This window comes from Centruroides vittatus, unplaced genomic scaffold, assembly GCF_030686945.1.
Source record: "Centruroides vittatus isolate TY-2023 unplaced genomic scaffold, ASM3068694v2 contig_1012, whole genome shotgun sequence".
In the NCBI taxonomy this organism is placed as follows: Eukaryota; Metazoa; Arthropoda; class Arachnida; order Scorpiones; family Buthidae; genus Centruroides; species Centruroides vittatus.
In genome coordinates, this window is record NW_027120659.1 from 1,171,151 (window position 1) to 1,191,156 (window position 20,006).

Consider the following 20,006-nt stretch of genomic DNA (forward strand, 5'->3'; position numbering starts at 1 on the left):
ACAGAAATAAAATAATACAGAAAAATAAAAATACAACAGAAATAATATATAGTACCTAATACCATTTTATTGATTACCATTTTTTAAAAAATAACTTCTCAAGAAACTTAAATTATTTAAAGTCTTATCTCCTAATTTTGATCTAATTTTTGTACAAAATAAACCAGATCCCGAGAATACCCTTTCTGATTCAACACTTGTTGGACGAATAGTCATTAAATAATCAAATACTATTTGAATATACTTTCCCCGTACTTTTTCTTGGCAGAAGTACTCTAATTCTTTTTTTACTACAGTAGAGCGTCGATAAGTGGAACGTCGGTAAGTGGAATGGCCGGAAAGTGGAACGATTTTCAGTCGGACTGTGTCGTGCTGAATCGAATGTTTTTGATACTAAATTTACTTCTAAAGTATAATTTTCATGTTTTTTATATTCTTTAATATATTTATTTGGTTTGTACAAAATGCAGAAATAATTTTTAACGATACGATAGCCTCGATGATTATTATAAAAATTTTCGTTAGGCTTAAAATCGACAAAAATTCAACACGAAGCGACACGCAACGGAGAAAAATACAACAGGAAGCGATACGCAACGGAGAAAAATTTGAACATCGGACAGGTTAATGTATTTTTTCGTACAAAGTCGGAAACTGGAACAAATCATTAACTGGAAGGACCCCAGTCCCCAATTGGTTCCACTTATCGACGCTCTACTGTATTTGTTTCCAATCTTTCGTGTTTTTTTGCTTGTGGAACTGACTCTTCTTGACATTCTGTTTTTTGTTTGATAAGGTCATAGAGTTTCTGTTTCATTGATAATTCGACATTAGGTGTAGAAGTATCAATAATTTCGTTATCTGACTTTGACTCTGACTACTATCAACAATAATCGAAAGTATTTCAACAATGCTTTTGATTATTGTTGCTTTACTGTTTATATTAAAAATGTCATAATTTTCTTGACCCGACAAAACCAAATTAGGGTCTGTCAAATAGTGTAATATGTCTGAATAAACAGTTCTTCTCTCCTTTATGCTATATATTAATGCTTTTTTCAGTTCAACGCTTAAAAATGTATTTTGGTTGATTAATTCATCCAACATAAATTTCAAAGTAACATCGGCTACATATAAATTAGTCTTTTCATTGCAGTGTTTCAACGGCTAACTTAATGGGTTGCAGGCTTGAGATTATATTTGTAGTAATTTTATTTCTTTGTCATTGAAATCTAAGTCCAGTTTGAAATCTACTAGACTTTTTCGGACAGCATCTTTAAGTAATAAAAATCTTTCCAGCATGTTTAGTAAGCTATTCCACCTGGTTTTTCAATCTAAAATTAAAGAAAGTTCTTTTCCAATAATTTCTTTGACATATTTTTGTAGTAATGTATTTTTGGTTTTCGATTTTCTAAAAAGTCTTACTATCTGCCGTACTTTTGTAATTAAAGAATTTAATTCTGCATTTTGTAGAGTAAGTTCGGTAGAGCCAGTAGTTTCTTGGTTTATTTCAAAATTATCGTATTTAATGTCCGAATTATCAGAATCAGAATCTGCAGTAAGTAGTAAATTAGCATTATATTCATCATCATCCTGCACATCTGATGTGCTTATATTGTAAAGAACTTTTATGATTGCAATTTGCAATCCATGTACAAGACATAACTGATGGTTTTTATTGAGTAATTTCATGGTTTTCTTAATGACGGCAGCTCCGTCCGATGTTATGCAGACAATATTTTTCAAAGAAATTTGATATTCTTTTAATTTATTTTCTATTAATTCTGCGCATACTTCAGCAGGCGCAGGTCCATAAATTCGACTAAATCCAAGATTCCCCAAGAAAATAGGGTTAGAATAATACATATTTTGCACAACCTTACGACACAACAATATTACGATCTTGTAATAAATATTTGTATTTAATTATTTTAAACAGTTGTTAGAAGTAAAAAAATTTATTTAAGGTTCAAATTTTAATGTTATTTTACAATAATATTGCATTGATGTCGTCATAATGTGGTGTATTCAAAATTGCTATTAATTTAAAAAATACGTGAAATATTTACGTATTATTTTTAAATATTAAAAAAGGAGATATTTACTTACTCTTTAAGAAAAACGTTGATTGTAAAGATTTTAAACCTTTAAAAATCATAAAAACTGCAGAGCACAAATTGTGATTTGTGCTCTGCAGTTTTTATGTCTCTTTAGCCCTTTCAAATATCAATATATTTGATATTTTGAAAGGGCTATTCAAATAGCCCTTTCAAATATAAAGGCCCCTTAGCCCTTTAGCCCTTTCAATTATGTAGAAAATATTCCTTTGAAATAAGGAATATTTTCAATGTCCGTTTAGCCCTTTTAAATATCTATAAACACAATATTTTCTACATAAAAATTTCTAGTATGGATTTTTCATTTACCGAATTACCGGTAAATTTAAAAAAATTACCGGTAAGTTTACCAAATGTTTTTTTTTTCTGTCAATTTATCGGTTAACCGGTAAATCGGTAAACCGGTATACAATCCCTAGTTTGGATGTTAGTGCGTGTTTATGTATGGGTGCACGATTTTGTTCACCCTGTTTGAAGCTTAATAACGCCTGTGTTGCTTTTTGTCAAAAATTTCTGAAATTTTGCAGAGGTTTGTGTATTAGAGGGATTGATGCAATTAAATTTCGATGGTTAAAAGTCAACGGGAATATAAAGGGAGTCGTGTGTCATATCTCGAGTAAGGTCGGATTTAATTATAATTTTACTGGTTATTAGCATTTACAATTCTTTTATAAAACCTATCTGGGCGCTCGACCAAGCGGAGCTAGCATTCGGGGAAACCCGGATTCGAATTCAGACAGGTCGATATATCCCCAGGAATTTTTCGGAGGGTGGTCCGTCCGGATATGTCGGACAACCGTCTCTCATCACCCGGCCGGAGCGGCAAGGTCTACTATGCTCCATTGTAGACCTTACCGAACCCACAATGGCCTTGCTGAAAGAGGCCCTCTTAATGCCCGCAGATCGGAAAGAGTTAAAAATACCTCAAAATTAAGCATTTTATAATAATTAAAAATATAAAAAATTTTTTAAATAAAATATCGAAACAGATGGCGCCACAAAAATTTTAAATGTTGCCGGGTGTGTTACGCAACTGGTCGCTGGATTTTTGTTATTGTTAATCTGAAACCGAGCAGCATGAGTCAGTCTGAACGGGAAGGTCTGCGTCAGATGAAAGATATAGGAGACACGTGGATTACAGTAATAAAATTTGTAAAAAAAAAGTAAAACTAAAATTATTTACGATAAAAATAGTATAAAAACGTTTTAAAAATGTAAAAAAAAAAAAAAAAGCCAGCCGAAAGAAATCTGATTTTCGTGTCAACTTTCACCTGTCTCTTTCCATCCCCTTCATCTGACATAAACCCTTCCAGCTCAGACTGACTGGTGTCTACTCTTTCGCTGAGAGGACTACAATTTCAACAACTTTTGTGGTAATTATTATTTAATTATTAGAGTTTGCACTGTTTTAAGTATTTTTCATATAAAAATGTAGTGTGAATAATAAATTTATAGTGATTTTAGTATTATTTTATACATCAAATTTAAAAATCATGTAGCGTTAGCTGAGAGAAAAGTTTTGAACAATATTTTAGAAATTATAAGTCAAGAGGGAGGAAAGATACAGAGTATGATGAGTCATATTTCGAACAGGGTCAGTAACAGTAAATAATAAACAACTTTTGGTATAATATTTACACGAATATACAACATTATTACTAACTTATAAACTAATTAAAATTTATTTAATCGAGTCATTTTATGCTGAATAGACGCACCTTAAAATAATATTATCGTTTACTTTGAACCTTTTGTTATACAGTGGCGTAGCGAGGGGGGCAAGGAGGTGTATCATGCATCTGGCGCCACTCGCAGAGGGGCGCCCAAATGGTCTCCAAGACAAACTATATGTGTTTCTGAAGAGAGAGGGGGCGCCAGTTATGTTCGCTACGCCACTGTTGTTATAAATAATATCTTGCGCATATGAGCTAAAGCGAGTCTTTCCCGACCGTGCCATAAACCATCCTCCAAGAGGAGCGTGTCATTTCCCATGCTGTCATTCTGTTGCAAATGGGAACTCTGATAACAGTAAAACTCACAGCAATGTAATAATTTGTCGTGAAGTGTAAGGTAAAGAATGGATTTCCCCTCTCTTAGAAAGGAATATTACAAGTTTTATGAGGTTAATGGAATCCTTATATATGACACCTGAATATAAATCACACAAGAGAATAAAGATACAAAAATGGCGCTAGAAATTACTTCTTTCCATTCTTTCACGCGTTATACATTTCCATTGTATTCATTCATGTGTAGATTTAAAATTTAATTTTCTCGCTTGTTATATAATCTTTCCACGTACTACACAATAAAGTACAAAAAAATTTTAATCAATACAATTAATAAAATAGCATAAAAGCAAAGTTTCCTAATTCTTGTAGTTCTATTGTTTATTTAATAAGTATTATATATTATATCTTATATAATAAACAATCGCGTCTATCTAGTACGATACTTAACGACTGTTTAAGTTATAAAAATAAAAAAAATCTGGCAAGTGCTTTTGCACAACTTTCACGACCCTCAAACAGCAAGTTAAGGTCAAGGTCTGTATAAGAAGGTCAGGACACGCTCCCGTGATTCTATGCGGCAGCGGCCATGTTGGGGCATATCGATAGAGATCACCATACGTGGTCCCTGCGTGAGTCGACTATTATTACGTATATACGTACTCAGAACGTTAAACAATGGGTTATTCTGTGGCACCTAATTGTAAAAGTAAGTCTACCGACCTTCGATTGTTTAGATTTCCTGCAGATAAGCAGAGGAAAGCGAAATGGGTGCAGAACTGCAGACGGGATAAGTGGCAGCCAACTGAACATTCTAAACTATGTGAGAGTAGTGTATATTATGTATTTTTCTATAGGTACTGTCTTTGAGATGTACACTCAAACCTGTTTTTGTGCGGTGGATAGGGACCGCATAAAAGAAAACGCATAAAAAAATCGCACAAAACTTCACGAGTAGCTATAAAAAATAGTTTTCGCAACACAATTAAAAAGTATTTTTTATGCGGTGGATAGAGACGGCATAAAAAAAGTCTCACGTAGAAAATACGTGAGACTTTTCTACGTGATAACCGTACGAAATAACTAGGAATTGCTTTTTTAACTCCTTGAGCCTTTTTCTGCAATCCCTAATGGGGGAAAAAATCCTCTAAGAATTTTATTTTTTATATTAATTAATTATTTCCACTTAAATACCAATCTAACATTAAAAAGTTAAAAATAATCGTTAACAAATGATTTTATTTGATAAATATAGCTGCAGAAAGTGTTATTTCATTTAACAAGGCGTGAAATTTCACACCTACAGTCTAAAGCTGGAGGAGAGCTAACTTACCGCATCTGTTCAAATATAACATAATATTTATGATTTTTATGCTATTAAAATGAAAGGGGACCGAAAAAAACGTATGAGAAAAAAATTTTACTGAATAAAAATGAAAAAACCTGCTGATGTCATAGAAAACATCCAATAGAGTTTTAAAAAATTTTACAGGAATCGATTATGTTCCAATTTGATTGAAATTTTCATATACCGCACAAAAAAAGACCGCACAAAAACAGGTTTGAGTGTATACGTGAGCTTACATTAAATTATTTGTTGTTCAGCTTCATTTCGAAGAATCTCAGTTTGAACTGTTAATCTCAACTTTTCTGTCAGTGAGATTACATATTTTTGCTAGAGATAGGAACAGTACTTTGAATGTAAAAAAACTGTATGGAAGCAAAAGCTCATTTATGCGTAATTCTGCTGACTTCCGAAAATGGTATTTTATTACATTTGTATCTTGTGTGTTTACAGAGAAAGAAGTTATGTCTCAGATAAGCTCTGTTAAAAATATCATCAAATTGTGTTTAATATTATCCTTTTTGATTAAATTTTATATAATTAGGAAAATATGACGTTTAAGCCTTTGTAAAGCCAAAAATGTTCATTAATTAAACGTTAGTCCAGTATTTATTTTTTAATGCATTAATATTGTATTGGTAAATGCTTTAAAATAAAATTTTGGATAACTTATGTTATTGCATTACTTTACGAAGTGCTTATATACGTAATTGCATCAGTTTTCGCACCTGTTTAATTAGTTTCATTCACGACAGCGAGTGATGTGGATGATTGTTTCTTTTAAACTATTTGATCGAAAAGTTACATAAAATTGGGGATGCGTAATAATCCGAAATTATTATTATAATTTTGACTGGAAATCACTGGATTTATGTAATTTCTGGAGTTTAAATTTAATGTCGTATAAAACTGACTGCTCGTACAAGTCTGCTTAAAACATGCGACTCAAAATACCCCAGACTGGCGGCTCAAGAAGTAGGTCACGCGTATCCTGACCTTCTTATCCCGTTTACCCTCACGGAATGCCGAACCATTCAGGAGTTGGTACCCTCAGGCCAATTCCAAGGTCATGGGGTTCAATTCACATATATTATTTAAAAAATTCGTATAAAATCAACCGTTTGTATTAAAAATATGAAAACAGATAATTTTAATATGGAAGTATGTGTACTTTTATTTGGTGTATTATTTATTTGCTAATATTTTGTATTATTTTTATAAAAAATTCGTATATTCTTGTTTACGTTAATGATCTGTAAATTAATTGCAATTTTATCTAATCTAATTAAATTTTAAGATTGGTTAATGTACTATTTGATAGTATACTATTAATTCTATGTTATATTAAAGTATTAGTTTATTACATTTATCGTAAATTATGTTAATTTTAATTTTAGTAAATTTTTTCAACGGTTTTATTTATCCAACTATCGAATCGACAGTGCTGCCATTATAAGCACGTTTTTACTTGTAGAAGATTCTACATGGTATGTTCTTTCATATGTATTTAGTTTGTTATAATATATAATTTGTGTATTTAATTAATTGGTAGATATTAATTATATATAAATTCTAGCAATATTACAACTTTTTTAAAAAGTTTTGCTTATATTAAATTAATTTGTATATTTTAATTAATATATTTTCATTTTAGAGTATTATTAATTCATTTTAGAGTATTAGTTTTATAGTTATATTTCTTTGTTTGAATTTTTCTTTGTCCTTTTAAAGCGGATATTTAAACGGTGACGTCAGACTAGGGTGACGTAGCGGAAGTGTGGTGTCACGTGACTGGGGTACTGTCTTATTTCGTTTATAAAGCTTTTATATTCTTTTATAAATGTTTCATATGATTTATTTTTTAACAAGCGAATAAGTTATGATATGTTTGTATTAAAGTATATCAAAAACATTTTTATTTAAATTATTTTCGATCCAAATGTTGTTTTTAATATAGATACTTTGATTATTTAAACATGGAATTGGCTCTATAATTATGACTATGACTTATTGTTATTTTGTAAGAATGTTAGCAAATTTCTTAATAAAAATGTATTTTATTTACGATTTTTCGAAAAATACGTTAAAATAATTCAAAATATTTGCGATAGATGGCGGCACATTATAAATATCGCTAGTCGTTTCAATTTTATAAGATTATTTATTTTAAACGAAAGATGGCGCTGTATATTTTTATGAAGAAAGTTGAACTCAAAATATTATTTTTGTGGAACATATAGATATTTTAATCATTAAAATACTTTAGTAGCTTAATAAAAAAACTAAAATTTATTTGATTAATGTAATGTTACACACAGATTGTCTACTTAGATACTTTAATTTTTATCTATATAGATTTCATCCAGTTATATCTGTGTATGCAAGAATGGAATTATGCATCCAAAATATTTTAATAAATTCTATTCAGAGTAAATGTAAAACTAATCATAAAGAAGTATCTTGTTTTCATCTTAAATATTGTCCTCAGTATGAAGGAAACCAAGCTCCTGAATTAGTTCTTAAGTAAAATTGGATCTCTTTTTAAAAAATTTATCTTTGATTAATTTTTATTTTATAAAATAATCTTTATTAACAAAAAAGGATTATCTCTGTTACAGGGGTTGTATAATTTTATTTTATTCAAATTCTTTGATAATAGAACATTCAATAATGTAACTGTCAAGAATTTTTATACAATAGATTTCAAATTAGTTTATTATTAACATAATTAATAATTATTAACAATAATTGATAATTATCACATTATATCCAAACAACTTAACAGTATTATCATAAGTTGACTCTGCTGAGTTAACTTTCTAACATTTCTGTCGCTTTGATAAAATAGTTTTATAAATTGTAGAGATCTTTTTTATTCAAATTATTTAAAATATTCCTATAGTCTTGGTATGTATTATCTTGTAACATTCTCGAAATATTGAGTCACGTATATTTGATAGACTTTGACATTTCTGAAGTAGATGGTTAATTGAAGATTTTCTGGAATTACACCATGGACAATAATTATTTGATAATTTAATATATTTATTATTAATATACAGCAAAAATTTGTTTAGTCATAATTGTATTATTAATCTTTTCACGTTGAAGTTAATTGTTTTTATCATATAAGGTTGTGCAGAATTTTCAGACAGAAAAAATACTTATCATCTATGGTACATAGATGATAAGTATTATGATTTAAACTGGTTTGATCAGCATTTATAGAGTGAGAGATAGCTGAATCTATTAGCATGGTATAACCAAGTTTCCAATCCTGGATACTATCTTTAAATAACAAATCTGATACCCCAAAGAATTTAATATTTTATTTAATTTAGTTTGCCATAGTTGTTTGTTTTTTGCTGCTTTTAAATATTTCATTATTTAGAAAGGTGATATTAGTGTCACTTTTAAATTTTAAACGGTAATAAAATTTAATGATTCTTTTTATAAAAAATGGGAAGGAACAGATACGGTTAGTTTCGTGACGGATTGCGTAACCTGGAACAGTTCTTTCTAGATGGAACAGTCTACGGAGAAAGTAAATATGAAAAGTTTCTAGTTTATACAGATACCCAAGTTCCCAGATTGGAGATGCATAATATATGATCGAATTAATAAAGGAATTATAAAGCTTCATGTGAATGAACAAGTTGGAAGTTTTAATTTAGAGTATAAGTATATCAAATTATCTATGGTGAGTTTTACCTTGTTGTTTAGGTATGAAAGGTGTGATTTAAATGTGAGGTTCCAGTCAAATACGACACCCAAATAGTTAATTTTATTTACTGTCTGCAATATGTGATTATTTAGATATAGCACAGTTTCTCTTTTGGAGATTCTACAAATACGGAATATAAGAAATTTAGTTTTGGTAGAATTTATAATTAAATGAATTGATTTAAGGTAAGCATTTACATGATTAATTTTTCTTTGTAAAGCAGCTTTTGTTGGAGCAAAAACAGCAAGGTTGTCTGCATATAACGCATAGTGGAAAACTCTGTCATTAATTTCTATCCCATCTGAACAGCCTTGAAAGATTGATCGATTTCGAGTAAATAGAAGTTGAATAGGTAAAGTGACAGAGTATCACCTTGAAGTATTCCTTGTGTTTGTGCCAATAGTGGAGAAACAGTTTTACCCTGTTTAATAGTTGCATTATTAGTTGAAAATAGCTTGAGTATTGTAGTTGCAAATTGGTTTCCCAATCCTTTAGCTTTTAACTTATGTACTAATAGTAGAACATAAACAGAATCGAAGGCTTTTTGAATATCTATGAAGGCAGAATAAATTTTTCTATGTTTTTTACTCAGGTGAAGTTGTATTACAGATGATTTTAAAAAAAATATCAGATTCTGTTTTTGTTTTTAAAAAAGGTGTATTGAAACTTTGCTTAGAGATCCATTAACTTGGTCCAGTACTGACATTTTATAGCTAAAAGTGATGTAAAGCCCTTTCTTAACGTTGACATTAATGCTATCGGCCTATAGTTATCTGGAGAAAGTTTATCACCCTTTTTGTAGATCATTGTGAGTATTACTGATTTCCAAGAGTCAGGATAATTGGTTGATTTGTACATAGAGTTTAAGAGGTGTAACAATTTTAGTCTTTCTTGAGTTGGTAGTGTTTTTAAGAATTTGGTCGGGATAAGGTCACTTCCTGGTGATGTGTCTTTGCGAGTTTTATTTATAATATCATTTAGTTCCTTGATTGTAAATTTATCGTTAAGATAATCATTATTTGGAATATAATTAAGCAGTAAATTGGAGATATCTTGAATAACAGGAAAACGCTGATAAAAATTTTTTCCATTTTTCAAAGTTTATTATCTTGTTATTATCACATATATCTATTTTGAATCGAAAAAGTTCTGCTGTCTTTACTATTTTTTAAAAGTGTTGTTTCAAAGTGTTAAAAGAGTTGATAATTTATTCTTTAAACCTTGACTATTCCAGTTTATAACAATAGTTGGATGTTCGTTTGTAATAGCTTTTACTTGGTTAGGACTATTTTGAAGTATATATCACCTTGATAAATATGATAAAAGGGAGATAGGTAAGAAAGTATCCACATTAACTGGTTGATCTGTATTAATTATATAAGTTATTCTGTTTCGATCTACTATTAAAACGTTGCATAATTTAACTAGCTGATTTTGTTTTCTTAATTCATAATACATAGGTAGTAGGTGTTTTCTTCTTTTTCGTGAGTCTTTAGTGAGGTCTAATGCAATCTGTATGTTTTCCCAATTTTTCAGTAATTTCTGCTGTTTCTTTGATATAAAGGTGTTAAAGATTTGGTCATGAACTAGTTTATTGTTAAGAGACAATCTTGTGACAGGGTTAGTTGATTTATTTATTTGAACTATATTGACTATAATTTGTTTAAATAGATTCCATAGATTTAATCATGTATATTGCTTATTCTGAATGTCTTTAGTCATTTATAAATAAACATTCATTTTTTGAAGCAATATTTATTTCTTTTATGATTTGTTATATTTACTTTAAAAATTATTATAGAATATAATTGTACAATATAACTAAAAGATTTTAAGAAATTTCAATTAGAATCTATTTAAAGATACTAATTAGAGTTCTTATTTCGAAATAAATAATAGTACTTTTGAATTTGAAGATTTTTCATACTACAAAATTTCAATTTTGCCACATATCTATATATCTAACATTTGATGATATTAGTTATAATTATAAAAGAAAGTTATTCAAATATTAATAAATAATTATTTAAACCTAATGATTAAAATATTAAATGATATTAAATTTGTTTAAATAGATTCCATCAGGAACTTTACGCAATCAAGTAAAAGCTCACTCTGGTATTATATATGATTTAGATTGGTCAAATGATGATTCTTTACTGGCATCTGCTTATGGTGATAGTACTGTGAGGTAATACATTCAATTTTAGTTTACTTAATTCTTTCTGTAGTCTTATTTATAAATATGAAAATTGTAAATTTAAAGTAATAAATGTTTGCATTCTTTAAACCATATTTTTTATTGTTTAAAATGAATATAAAGTTTTATTAATAATTTATTATAGGATTTGGTCTATAAATGATTTTGCATTCTGATTAATATCAGTTTTGCCTCATCCACACTTTGTATATTGTTCAAAATTTCATCCAAAGTATCCTTCAGTTATAGTTAGTGATAGTATAGTTATGATAAAATTATTAGAAATGAACATCACACTAAACCCGATAACATTAAGCCAATACATCACCAACTGCCATAAATAATCGGGCTAACTTTTGGATATATACGATTAAAGATTAAAAATAAATTTGGCACTGAGGTAAGCGTTAGCCTTTTCTTCCAGTTTAATCTAAAATTATGTTGTTCCATTGTGGCAATTTTAAGGTAAAAGCCACATTCAAATGTCCATTTCTCAAAGTTGCAATAAAATAATAAGCATTCTTACTAGATACACATTCTGTTAGGAATGTTAATTTCAGCCAACAGACTTTGAAAATCAATACAATACATTTCCCATGTTTTCACGGCATGTAAATGGTTGCTAGTTGCTGTGATGCAGTGCGGAGCTTTATATCACTACATTTAACTGTTTTACACAGGCTGAATATGATGTAGCGTATGTCGACCTTTTAAGATTACATTAACCATTGCAAAAATCAGATGGTTATTGTAACATTTATAGGGTCACATTACTATTTTTACAATTTAACTGTTGAAACAAATGCAGTGTGAAAAGACAAGATTTTACAGCCTAGGACAATATTCCCTATTGGACACTTTGCTCCCTTCTTATTTGAATTATGTATACATACACCAATTTTTCAAAAGACAATTAAAAATAAAAAATAAAACATATAAAGCTGATTTCTGGAAACTCTCCTGAAACTTCATCATCACAGCAGTTTAAAGAGAACTGTATAGAAAGGATATCTCTAATGACAAAATGGGTCGTGAAAGAGCTATTTGAAATTTCTAATCTTGTTCGTCTCTTAAGTTATGCTTGACTTTAGAGAAATTAAAATCTTCTCCAGTACCTCTATGGAAGATATCCAATACATCAAGACAGGTAGTCTCAAAATGAGTAGTGGCATCGTAAGATTCAGAGATAAATATCTGACTTTCTCTGCCATCATCTTTTGGTCTATAAACATCACTCACCCATATAAATTTTTGTCTGATTGGTCCCAATACATCAAGTCCACGCTTAATCTCATTCTCTGGATTATTGGTTTCCACTGTAGTACTAACCATAGCTACAAACCAACCTTTAGCTGCAACTTGATGAGTGTAAGATACTAATGAAACATAGATATCTGATTTTTGGCCTGCTTGTTTCTGTGGAATGATGATTTGACAAGATAATGCATCCTTAGAATTTGGAATAGGATGGTTCATCAAACAAATACAACAAACAACTTGTCCTACTTTTTCTGAATGATCAGGAACATAGGATGGGTCACAATATACTTGTTTGCATTTTGCAATCTCTTTTCCAGAACATACACCAACTACTTTACCATCCTCCAGGACAATTTCATCAATAGGTTTATCCAACATGTACATACCACCATAAATAGCACTCAATTGTGCAAATCCTTGTGGCAGTTCTCCCAAACCATAAAGTGGATACAAATATGGGCTTTTTCCATATCGTGCCAGAGAGTCACTGTACAGCTTAATTTTTAAAATTGTCTCAACACAAGGTCTATTTAAATACTCATCATCTCGATACAAAGCTAAGGCATGAGCAGTAAAGTCAGCTGTATCCTTATCCAATCCAAACTTCTCATACATTTGAGCAGTATTAGTTTTATTGGGGTCAATATCTTTCCATGTTTTTGGATCTTCCATGCTAAATTCTTGTATAAAAATCAAGAAGTTCCTGAAATGTCTTTTTTTAAACATACCCATGAGATTTGATACTAAAGCTTCTTTTTCATCTGCAGGAACTTTAAAAATTTTTCCATCTTTATAAACATACCTGGAATTTAAATCTGTTGAAGGAAGTTAACGTGTTACACCAGTGTGAATGAGCAATTTAACTAACTGACCATTAGCCATGAGAAACTATGGAATAAGGTCAATATTCCAATCTCTTGAGCGTCCATATTCATCCAACTGTGCTGATGGCAAATTGAATTTTGCAAATAATTCTTCAAGTGGAGTAATAGAAGCACTTTCACCTCTATAATACTTGTTTCTATCAATGTGTAAAACTTTTTTCTCCACTTACTGATAGTAGTCCACTAAGGATGCATTCCTTAAGACCAGTACCTAAAACAATAGCGTCGTATTCTTCATCCATGATTTTATTAACGAAAAGATTTTAAAGCTTGGATCCGAAATACAACTAATTTTTTTCAGACTTTTATCAGTGAACCAGCCACACTGCCAGCAGATGAATGGCTGCTCAAGCCAGTACAAAATGCGACCTTAATCTAAAATTATTTAAATTATTATAATTAATAATTCTAATAAGAGATGGTGCCTAACACTTACCTCAAGTGCCAAATTTATTTCTAATCTTTAATCGTATATATCCAAAAATTATTAGAGTTTGGACTATAGAATCAAATGGTGAATCAAAACTTCATATGGAATTAGAAGGTCATAATGGAAACATCAATGCATTATGCTGGAATACTAAGGGAAATAAATTATTTTCAGCAGATAGTGTTGTAATTATTAGATTATAGAATGCTTATTTGTCCCATGATAATATAGGTAAGAATACTTAAAAATTCATTATATATTTTGATTGTATTTTTATATAAAGTAATAAAATTTAAATGAATTATTTTTCTGTAATAATTATTTCTAAATAGTATTTTTTTAATTTTTTTAAAAATTTAACTTTTTGTTTTTTTATAACAAAGTACTAATTAGAACATAGAATGAAATTTCCATTAAGTGATTAGTAAAATCTATAGCATTATAACATTCCATCCAGAGTTCGGAACAATATTAATGGCATATTATCACATGAGGAGATTAAAAATCTTATAGGAACTAAGATATCTTAAAGGCGGTACTAGAATCATATCATTTTAAAAAGTGTAAAAAGAATATGACAGTTAAATTTAAACAAAGTTGATATGATATTGTCATGGATTTAGGGATCTTTACCAATATATAAGTTTTGTTCAAAATAAATAAGTTTTGTTGTAATAAATTTTTCATTAATTTTGATTTAATTGCATACAGTATTTTATTAAATATTACACTTGAGATACGTGATTAATATTTATATATATTATTATCAGAAAAGTTTTGTATATAGAGCCATAATTTATTTTAAAAGTGTAACATTTTAACATTTTTAACACTTTACTAGTTAGGCACAATGAACAAAGAGCAGGGGATCAAGTTTCCTTTATATACATATGAACTGTTGGAAGAGGAGATTCATAGACTATTGAAACCTTTAAATTCAGGTAAACTTTTTAAAAAAAACAGTTCTTTTGACATTGATGAATATCCATGAATTACACACAAATACATCACAGAATTAGCAAATTTACATCAATTTTGTAAAGTTGATGTAAATTTCTTATATTTCCCATTCCCTCTTCCCCATTTTTTCAGTGATGAGCTTAGCCAATAATTTTCATTCTACCTTCAGAACAGTCAGCCTGATACATTGTGGAATGGAGATGTATTTAATGAAGATCCATTTAGGAATTAAACTGTGCTGATGGGAACTTAATAGATATTGATGAGTCACTTCATCTTTAAAAGTGAGAACCATTTTGAAGTTTTTGTAGTAAATAAAAATATGCTTTTTAACAACACCAAACTTAGATTAAAAATAAACCAAATGACACATTTGGAATCTGTTAATATACTTTTATCAAAAATTGTATATTGAATGGTATATGCTCAACCTGAAGACATTTTGAAATATGAAATTGTAATTTTGCAAGTAAACAACTTTAACATTGAAATACAGTTTGGTTTATTCTTAATCTAAGTTCAGCATTGTTAAAATGTATATTTTAGTTCAAATGATAAGCAAATAGAAAGTATGTAAGTAGAAAAATTGTCATTGATAGAGAGGTTTCCAATGTAGAGATCATATTCATTAAATTGCATAACTGTTTAAGAATGAATGACATACCCTAACAAACAAATACACAGTGTGAATAAAACAAAGAAAATAGAGACTGGAACCTATCAATTTTAAAAAATTGTCTGGCATTTTTACATTTTTTAAAAAATCTAAAAACATTACTTTCTTACAGCATGTCTAATTTTTTAATAAAAGTAAAAATATTTATAATGTAATATAAATATTTGTTATTAATTTTTAACGTTGCTAAAAACATGAAATTAAATTTTGCAGTTTCCAAGAATACTTCTTTATTAAACCATTATCAAACTTTTATTTAGTTTTAAATCTTTTATTCAATCAGTTTATAAATTAATCAACAAATAATACAATTAAATGTAAAAATTAAATTAAAATCTTCTCTGAAATATTTTGTATAAATTGTCTGTGAATTATTGTAGTTAAAATGTGAATTTTATACTAAATTAATAATTTATGTAGGTGCAAAAATTTTTTCTTATATTTGAATATATATTTAGATGCATCATCACCTTCTTGTCATCCTTTCCCTCCAGTCATTTCACATATGCACCCTCAAGGTCCAGGACTAGGAATTAGACAAATGCCACATTCCTATTCACAGAGGCTGTCTACTAGAGAACCACTTCAATCTCATAATTCACTTGGTGTAACAGAAAGAGAAAATGCTAACACTTCAGAATCTACAAACGTTACGCTGGGTAACGAAGAAATGAATCTTCTTGTAGCAGAAGCTTATAGACTTAAATTTATGTTTGCAGATGCACCCAATCATCTACAGTTGACAATGAAATGAACTAGTTTGAAACTAGTTGATCAAACTGAAAGCACTGTTATAAGTATTAAATGTAATTTCAAAAGTTTTAATTAAAGTTTATCATTTCTAAATTATTTAAGAAGAATCTATATCCTTAAGTTTTATAACAAGAAAAATGTATGTTGAGAAAATTGTTTATAAATAAAATACAAAAGAACATGTATAAAATGTCATATGATAATTTATCCTCTACGGATTCGGATTCCCCCGTGTCATATAAAACACACAAAATTCCCATTGTTTATACAGCTACACTTGAAAATTGTATAAATAAAACTATATTTCCTTACTGAAGAGTATATAAAAAAATTGTATATTTACAAAATACACAATTACTAATTACTGTTCTGTTTTAAGTTTTAGAATGCAACTGATTTAAAAAATGAAAGTAACAATTTGTATTTTTTCATGTTTTTTGTCATAAAATTGTTTAAAATTTAATTTTTGGTGATTTGGTTATGATGATGGAAATCTCACAAATTATTGCAAAATAGCTTCAAATTCTTTTACATTTGATGATCTTTGTCAAAAGTGTGTTAATATGTTTACTCTTACTTTTAAGTTTCATGAAACTTAAAATTAAGAGTAAACATATTCACTTAAAACGTAATCACTAAACATAATCATAATGTATTTTCCTTATTCTGCTTTTTAAATTTTGTAAACTTAGATTTATAATATAATTACAACTTTATTATTTTCAATATCAATCTATATTTTAAATAAAGTAAATTTGAATAACATAATTAAATTTATGTTTATCATTTCTAAATTATATTTTCTTTCATACTTTGTAGATAAATCAACAAAATTGAATAACAATTCAGAAAATTACAGTGATGAATAGTATCTAAAACTTTAATTTGTACAAAAAAAAAGAACAAAAAATTTATATGAAAAAATTTTATTTTATTAACAATATATAATTCTTAATTGTTTTTACTTTAGTTCTTTACAAGGGGGTTACATAGAGTGAGGTTAGTGCAACAAAATAAGTTAATATAATAAATTAATACAAGATATTACAAAATGAAACACAAAACTGAAGTTATTACAGTTTAACAAATTAATGTAATAGTCTACTCCAACATAATATAAAATAAAATATACAATAATAATTGTTTTCAGAAAAACAGGACACATTGATTATGTTTCTAGGATTTAAATCTTATCAAATACTTTTTCTTACTTACTTGAAATTTTATACAATGAAAGAATATATGTTCCCAAGTTTCACTTCTTGTTTATTTTCTAGTTTAAAAGAAAAAAATTTATTTTTAAATATGTATTTTTTAAAATTATTAAATGAATAAAATTTCTTTCATATAATATGTAGAATTATTTATTATTGTCTTCATCATATATATAAAATTATAAATAATTATTTTTCAGTTATGCATATATATGAATGTATGTATACAATTCTATTAATTTATAAAAAGATTTATTTAAAAAATATTCCAGAAAAAGGAAGATCATTTAATGTGACATCTGTGAAGGAGGAAGTTAGTAACAGTTTTAAAATGCTAACTTTAATAATTTTTAATAAAACGTTTTTTCCTTACTTTATAATAAATTATATAATCAACCATTTAAACGTAAATATATCAAGATTGCAAAACTGATAATGTATATCATTAAGGAACTTTGTTTACAAATGCCAAAATTATATAAATTTATAAATTTTGGCGTTTTTTATGTAACTCATATATTATTATGTTATTACTTTATGTAACTCATGTTTTATGTAATTCATATAATGAAAAGACATATTCACGTCACTAATAACTATTGGAATTGATATAAATACGTCCAAAGTTAAAAAAAAATGTGACAATTGTATAAAGTTTCTGTATATTATTAAATGTTTTTTTGCTATATTATAAAATGAATCTTGTTGTTTATTGCGTATTAATATTTAAATACGAACAGAATTCTGGTTAAACTAATGATTATATTCGGGTTTTAAATTACGGTTCACTTATTATTGAATTGATAATTTGCAGTTATAAAACGACATTTTCCAAACTTTTAAAAAGCAGTTGGTTTTTCTATTATCTTCGTTTAATTGCTTTAGAAGTAGCTAAAGTTTGTCGATTAGCAACAAACGAGAACAATTAGTCTATGTATTTAATATCTTTAAAAATTAATGCACAAGAAGAGATCCGAAATAATAAATACTGTATCCATAAAAACGAATAACACTGACACATTTTGCTCGGAATTTGTAACTTTTGTAGTAAAGATTTTAACTACAAGCGTTTGAAGTAACAAATCTCTGGAAATAAATTTTCTATAAGTTGCATGCATGGTTTATATTCGAACTATTAAAAATATATCGAGAGAAAAAATTTATAGTATAGTATTAATAATAATAGACTGTATTTTTAAATTTTTTACGTCGCGAACACTGGACTAATATACTGTATTTTGACTTCAAATTACATTATTTAAAAATTAAAATGTTAAGATTTTTAATGCAACAGAAATGACTGGCTCCAAATAGCTTATAAAAGTGTTTTACAAAATTTAAAAGTCACTATAAATAAAATTTAGTTTATTGGCTTAACTTCAAGTAAACGTAAAATAACTTTGTGGCGTGAATATAAAAATAGAAAAAAAGATAATTTTTTTAAATTAAAAAAATTGATAATTTCTATTTATTTGTTTACTTTTCAAATATCGAATGTTTTTCTAATGTGTTTATTTATTTTGTAGTATTTATGATTTAGGTATGTTGTATTATAAATTATTATTATATAAAAAAGACTTATGGAATTGTCATCGAAATTGATAAAAAAGTAATACTTAATGTATAATTCTCCGAGGACAAAAATTGATTAATGTACAGAGAAGTTTTAAAACAATTTTATGTTTACAAAGATCTGCGATTTGAAGGTATTGTGGGGAAGTACTCGATCTTTAGAGTATTCCCCGTGCAGGAACAAAACAAAAAGTGTCGGTAAACCGGAGTTTTTTTAACATTAATGCCCATATAAGTCGGCTGGAACCACAGAAAACTGACTACTTAACCGATGGTGTCGACTTATGCGGACTCGACTGTATTAACTTATTTTTATGTAATTTTTTGCGTTCATTTTCTCAACTATGAAAAATCAATTATCATAAGCTACTGAAGATGTATTTTTTCTGAAAATATGATATTATTTCAACAATTTCTTTAATAAAATAATAAATAATCTTCATGAGAATCAAAGCGGTAAATTAAAAAACGTTTAATTGAGTAATTTAAAATTTTGTCATCTTAAATGAATAAAAATATATTTAATAATATTTGAGAAATAATTTCCAAACATAAGTTATCAAACATAAATTAATATTGATAAATACTTAAGAAGAAAAAAATATAAATTAGATTATGATAATCGAAACGCATTTGGAGCTTCGAGCGATTTTAAAAATTAACCACGAACGACGATTGTGTTTATATAAAATTCAAAATTTTGCGTGATATAAATAACTTTTTAACGTTTAACTTGTACATAAACATATGATTAAAAAATAAAATTCGTTTAAGTATAATTTTTTTTTTATAAATGTAATGAAAATTCCGAATTAAGAAATTATAAAAATTTACGCTATTTTAAAGAGGTGGAGCGGTCGCC

General features: G+C 27.9%; 1 long non-coding RNA gene and 1 pseudogene across 3 annotated transcripts; one reads left to right on the forward strand and one right to left on the reverse strand.

Moving 5' to 3' along the window:
* The first annotated feature begins 6,917 nt into the window (after positions 1–6,917).
* On the forward strand, positions 6,918–16,454 carry LOC136986591 (uncharacterized). Of its 3 annotated transcripts, XR_010882514.1 has the most exons (5): positions 6,918–6,958; positions 7,203–7,267; positions 11,271–11,386; positions 15,099–15,213; positions 16,064–16,454. It is a non-coding gene; the product is annotated as an uncharacterized lncRNA (long non-coding RNA). The 3 variants fall into 3 exon arrangements; XR_010882504.1 differs by lacking the exon at positions 6,918–6,958 and having other exon boundaries at positions 7,146–7,267; XR_010882515.1 differs by lacking the exons at positions 6,918–6,958; positions 7,203–7,267; positions 11,271–11,386 and adding an exon at positions 14,839–14,910.
* On the reverse strand, positions 11,836–13,891 carry LOC136986512 (rab GDP dissociation inhibitor alpha pseudogene; annotated as a pseudogene).
* Positions 16,455–20,006: the final 3,552 nt, after the last annotated feature.